A 6,294-nucleotide genomic window follows, 5' to 3' on the forward strand; every position below is an offset into this window, starting at 1 on the left:
AACAGCTTATCGGATCTGTCTCAGCTGCTCAGTGAACCCAAACAAACAGATGAACTTGAGGAATTAACTAGCACTATGAGCACCATTCTCTCTGGATCATTGGATATTGTTGCGCCCATTAGATTAAAAAAGGTCAGAGAGAAAAGTAAAGCACCATGGTACAACAATACTACGCGTGTTCTAAAGAGAGAAACCCGTAATTTAGAGCGTAAATGGAAACAAACCAACTTAGAGGTCTTTAGAATCGCATGGAAAGACAGTATGTCACGTTATAAAAAGGCCCTAAAAGCGGCCAGGGCTGAGCATCTACGCAAACTAATAGAAAACAACCATAACAATCCTAAGTTCTTATTTAACACCGTGGCGAGACTAACAAATAAACAGATGTCTCCTGAACAAAATATTCCATTACAGTTTAGTAGTAATGATTTCATGAAGTTCTTCACTGAGAAAATAGAAAACATCAGAACCACAATTGTAAACGTTCAATCCTCAATCGCGCCTTATAATTCAGCCTCAATTATCACCCCGCAAGAACAATTACAGTGCTTTACAACTATAGAACAAAAAGAGTTAAATAAACTTTTTACTTCATCTAAAACAACAACATGTTTACTAGATCCTATACCAACTAAACTATTGAAAGAAGTGTTACCTGTAGTGGAAGAGCCTCTCCTCAATATTATTAACTCGTCTTTATCTTTAGGTTATGTTCCAAAAACATTTAAACTGGCAGTTATAAAACCTCTCATTAAGAAACCACAATTAGATCCGAATAATCTAGTAAATAATAGACCCATTTCAAATCTACCTTTTATGTCTAAAATACTAGAAAAAGTTGTGTCCGCTCAACTGGGCTCTTTCTTACAAGAAAATGACGTCTATGAAAAGTTTCAGTCTGGGTTCAGGCCGCATCATAGCACTGAAACTGCGCTCGTTAAAATCACAAATGATTTACTTTTAGCTTCTGACCAAGGCTGTATCTCAATATTAGTTTTACTTGATCTTAGTGCTGCGTTCGATACTATAGATCATACAATACTCTTAGATCGACTACAAAATTATACTGGTGTTCAAGGACAAGCATTAAGCTGGTTTAGATCGTATTTATCTGACCGTTACCATTTTGTTTATTTAAATGGAGAAAAATCTATCATAACTCCAGTAAACTATGGAGTGCCGCAGGGATCTGTGTTAGGCCCTCTATTATTCTCAATATATATGCTGCCACTTGGAAATATTATAAGGAAACATGGAATTAGTTTCCATTGTTATGCTGATGACACTCAAATCTATATTTCATCACGGCCAGATGAAAACGCTAAATTATCCAAATTGACAGAGTGTGTTAAAGATATAAAAGATTGGATGACGCATAATTTTCTTTTATTAAATCCAGACAAGACAGAGGTACTACTTATCGGTTCAAAAAACCACCCACAAAACCTCTAACAATACAACTTTAACATAGTAGGATGTCCTGTTACTTCATCCTCTACAGTAAAAGACCTGGGTGTTATATTAGACTGCAACCTGTCTTTTGAAAATCATATTTCATATGTTACAAGAACTGCCTTTTTCCACCTTAGAAACATTGCTAAGCTACGTAATATGCTATCTGTTTCTGATGCAGAAAAGTTAGTTCATGCATTCATGACCTCGAGACTAGATTACTGTAATGCGTTATTAGCCGGTTGTCCTGCATCCTCAATAAACAAGCTACAGTTAGTCCAAAATGCCGCCGCTAGAGTTCTAACTAGATCAAGAAAATATGATCATATAACACCGATTTTATCATCTCTACATTGGTTACCTATAAAGTCCCGTATTAATTACAAGGTATTGCTACTGACTTATAAAGCCCTAAACGGCTTAGCTCCAGTCTATTTAACGGATCTTCTATCGCCCTATAATCCATCGCGCTCTTTAAGGTCATTAAATTCGAGGCTTTTGGTCATACCTAGGATATCTAAGTCCACCAAAGGAGGGAGAGCATTTTCACATTTAGCACCAAAACTCTGGAATAGTATTCCGGATACTGTTCGTTGCTCAGACTCGCTCTCCCAGTTTAAAACTAGATTAAAGACGCATCTCTTCAGCCAGGCATTCATATAATACTTTTAATCCTACACTTAAATCCGACCTCTAGTTCATAAACGCCAGAGGAGAACTGGCCCCCGACTGAGCCCGGGTTCTCCCAAGGTTTTTTTTTTCTCCATTAGGTCACCTGATGGAGTTTTTCGGTTCCTTGCCACTGTTGCCTTTGGCTTGCTCAGTTGGGGATATTTGGGGATATTTAATTGAATTAATCAATCAACGATACTATTGATCAGCATTACCAAACGTAGACGTTCCACTAGAAACAAACATTGATGTATTGTTCTAATCTATTACTGTGAAGCTGCTTTGATACAACCTGTGTTGTGAAAAGCGCTATATAAATAAACTTGACTTGACTTGACATTCTAAGCTTCTGAATGGTCCAGTGAGCACTTTTGGGGCCATAATACGGAAGTGGAAAGACAATAATTTCACCATAAATTTGCCTCGACCAGTGCTCCTCGCAAGATTTCTGATAGAGGAGTGAAAAGAATAATCAGAAGAGTTGTCCAAGAGCCAAGGATCACTTGTGGAGAGCTTCAAAAAGACCTGCAGATAGCAGGTACTGTTGTCTCAAAGAAACTTTTTAGTTTGTTATTCAAAACTTCAGATGACATTGATTAATAATATAATCATAACTAAAACAATTATGTTTTTCAGTTCTACTTTCAACAGAAAGAAAAAGAAAAAGAAATGACAAATTATATATTACAATCAATCATGTTTTTTAATCTTATAGTTTTTCATTTACATCATCAATGCGTTACACATAGAAATATACAAGCAAAAACAATGCTTATCTCCATGCAAAACACTCTTTGCATACAGACAACTGGCCTACTCACTCAACCCTGCAATACCATGCTGTTAAACCAGCTTCACCAGCATCCGGAGAACAGTTCTTGAGAACAGCATGACTATGCTCGTCCACCCGTCAACCCAGAACTATACCAGCTCTAAACCAGCACTAACCTGCATAAACACGCCTGGACTCGCTTGGAATTAATGGTCTATGCTGGATTTTTCAGCAGGTTTTATAAAGAAACTGAAATACAACAGTCAGAATTCCCTTGACAAAAAAGTCAAAGCCTTCTGACAAATACAAAGAGGAAGAAAGAACTTCTGTTTATGTTTTTTTTTATTCTCTCTATTGCGTATCCTTGCGTAATATTTCCCTTTCTCCGTCTAGTTTGTATTCTTTAATTACAATTTCAGAACTGCAGATTTTTAATACCATTATTGATACATATCCTCAAAAATTTGAAAAAAATAAAATAAATAATGTATAAACTTTGAAGCTGAGCTGTGATGGTAGTGTTGATGAAAAAGTTTGAATAGTAGCTATAAAAATTACGTTTTAAATTTTTCTGTATACAGAAATATGTCACACAGAATAAGAGAACCTAGCGCATGACGATGAGGGTCTAATATTTTGTAAAGTATCAGTTCGTGCCAGTTTATTCACGTCCAGCTTTAATGCACATTTGTGGCCCTCGGAGAAAGTCTGAAGAGGAAGTAATTTTTTTTCAACAGTGGTTTGTGAGGCCATTTTTGTCTTTGCACTTGCAATTGCAAAAAACAAACAAACAAACAAAAAAACACCCCACAAACAAATATAAAAGTGATATTGAACAAAAATTGAAAAAAATAATTAAAAAAAAGATTTCATCAGTAGAATGGGTATGGTTGCCGATTTAGCCTACATTAACCTGTATCTCAGTATAAAGGCTAGTTCATAGTTATTGACAAACCTATTTTTATCTAGCCTGGGTTTCCCCATGCTGCCTTGAGCGCAGCGCGATTTTATTCACTCTGCTAGGCAGCCTGGACTCCATGGACCAAATTTGCGCCTCAGCGAAGGGGACCAATCACAGAACGGAGAGGGAGCAGCAAGACGATGACGACGTCTATGCGACACACCGAAGCAGTTTGTTTATATCTATGGATCCAACATGGCATCAGACGCGAATAAGTTACCTTTCGATGCAGCCTCAGATAGTGTTCTAAGTAGTTTAGAACGCAAGTTTATTTCGTCTTCTTCCTCGTCGAATTTCTGTCGCTCTACATACGTCATCTGGTATAATTGAAACGATTGGATATGAGCTACGTACAGGCGCATTTGATAGACATTCGTAGCGCCCAATAAACGGCTCTGGGCATTCGTAAACCACGCCTCAAATACGAGAAAATGAACATGTGGTTCCCAGACCACGTCTCAATGAGAAAGAGCTCTGACGTTAGCCAGGCTAATTTTTATCATAAATTTAAAGGTGCTGTATGTAGTTTTCAGCAACCTCTAGCAGTGATGCTTCAGATTGCAACCAATAAGTTTACAAGCGCGTGCTCTTGCGTGTGCTTGAATTTATGAGCGAGCACTGTGGGTACCGGCCAGACTGAGACGCAACACACCGGAGAAAGCATCACACAACATGCTGGAAACTAAGGTAAACTCCCACTGCAACGTTACAATAATAGGCTACTTTTATCAGCTTGACGGTAATGCTCCATGCTCGTACCATGATAAGTATGGAACCCTGGCAACCGTGCCGAATTTTGCCACTGCAAGCACCACTTCACATTTTCTTTAGGAAATGTATTCTAGGTTTGTAGATAAGGTTTCTCCGTGATTCAAATGCCCTGCCGATGTTGAGCCGGAAGTTCACCCGAAGTTCATCTGATTCACGTTATGAGCTTCAGCAGAATTTTTTTTTTTTTTTTTTTTATCAATATGTGGAGTTTGTGTTGGAGTCTGTGTTGTGCTGGGAGCAGGTCGTTTCCTAGTGTTATCAGACATGTCATAAGTTGCATAAGTCATAAGTCCATGTCATAAGTTGCAGTGTCGTCGCTGTTGAGTGCAAAGTCAGTAGGCTAGACGAGGCGAGAGGCTCGGGAGCGCGCGTGCAGGTCACGTCACTGGATTTCGCGGTAAATCCGACCCAGCACCTTCACATAAAAATAAGAATACTTGCTTTCCGAGGTAATAGCAAAACCGGCAAAGTGGATCATATTAATGTGAGATTACAACCCCTTCACACACAGGCAATAAAAAAGGATTTATTTTAGTAGAAAAGTTACATACAGCACATTTAAAGTAAAATATTTGACTGAACTGAGTTTGATGAATCAAGTTAACTGTAAAGATTAAAACAAGGTAGCAAAAAACATAATTTCACTTGATTTTTAAGCTGTTTTCTTAATGGGGAACAAAAACTGTCCCCATAATGTATAGGGAAAACCAGGACCACACACACACACACACACACTTCCACAAATACTGGCTATTTCTATCCTGTATATCCTGGAATAAATGAACCCTGGAAAGCATTATTTGCAAACATTGGTCATTGTTCTCACAAAGATACAAGTATGCTCACACATGGACACGCATACACAGCATTTACCATGGGATGTACCACACTTGACTTTAAATGAAGAAACTGAGAAACCACAAGCTTACACAAATGACCTCTCTCAGAAAGAAATGTAAAGATGAAACCATGCCAATTTAAAAAAAAAAAAAAATCCCATAGATGTTAAAAGGGTCAATCAAAACTTGTCTCACTTGATTCTAGCAACACAATACACATAAAAAGGGTTCATCTAACTCTGTGTTTTTCAGCTCTACTCCTGGCGACCCACCTACCAGTATGTTTTAGGTGCCTCACAAATTGAACCTTTCATTTTTAAGAGTGTAACTCCATTTCCTCACCACCAGAGGGCCACCTCTGCTAAATTTCCTCTGACGTCACTCATTTGTTGGTCATATTCATTGTGAAATCTTCAGTGCATATTATACATTTAGTCATTTAGCAGGGGCTTTTATCCAAAGCGACTTACAAATGAGGAGAGAATAGAAGCAGCTAAACCAACAAAAGGAAACAATACGTCCTGCGACAAGTCCCAGTTAGTCTAACAGTGCACACAGCAATTTTTTAGAATGGAATTTTTTTTTTTTTTTTTTTTTTTTTTAGAAATGATAGAATAGAAAGAGACCAGAAAGTGTTAGTATTGGGCCAAGAGAGAATATAAGTGTAAGTATTAATGGGCCAAGTGTTGACTAAAAAGATGTGTCTTTAGCCGTTTCTTGAAAATGGTTCTGGATCAGTTGCATAGGTTTGACAGTACATGCTGGAAGGCCTGCCAAGAAAGCATTACAATAGTCCAGCCTGGAAAGAACAAGAGTTTGGACAGGAG

The sequence above is a fragment of the Scardinius erythrophthalmus genome (assembly GCF_964197995.2).
Source record: "Scardinius erythrophthalmus genome assembly, chromosome: 10".
NCBI classification, from domain to species: domain Eukaryota; kingdom Metazoa; phylum Chordata; class Actinopteri; order Cypriniformes; family Leuciscidae; genus Scardinius; species Scardinius erythrophthalmus.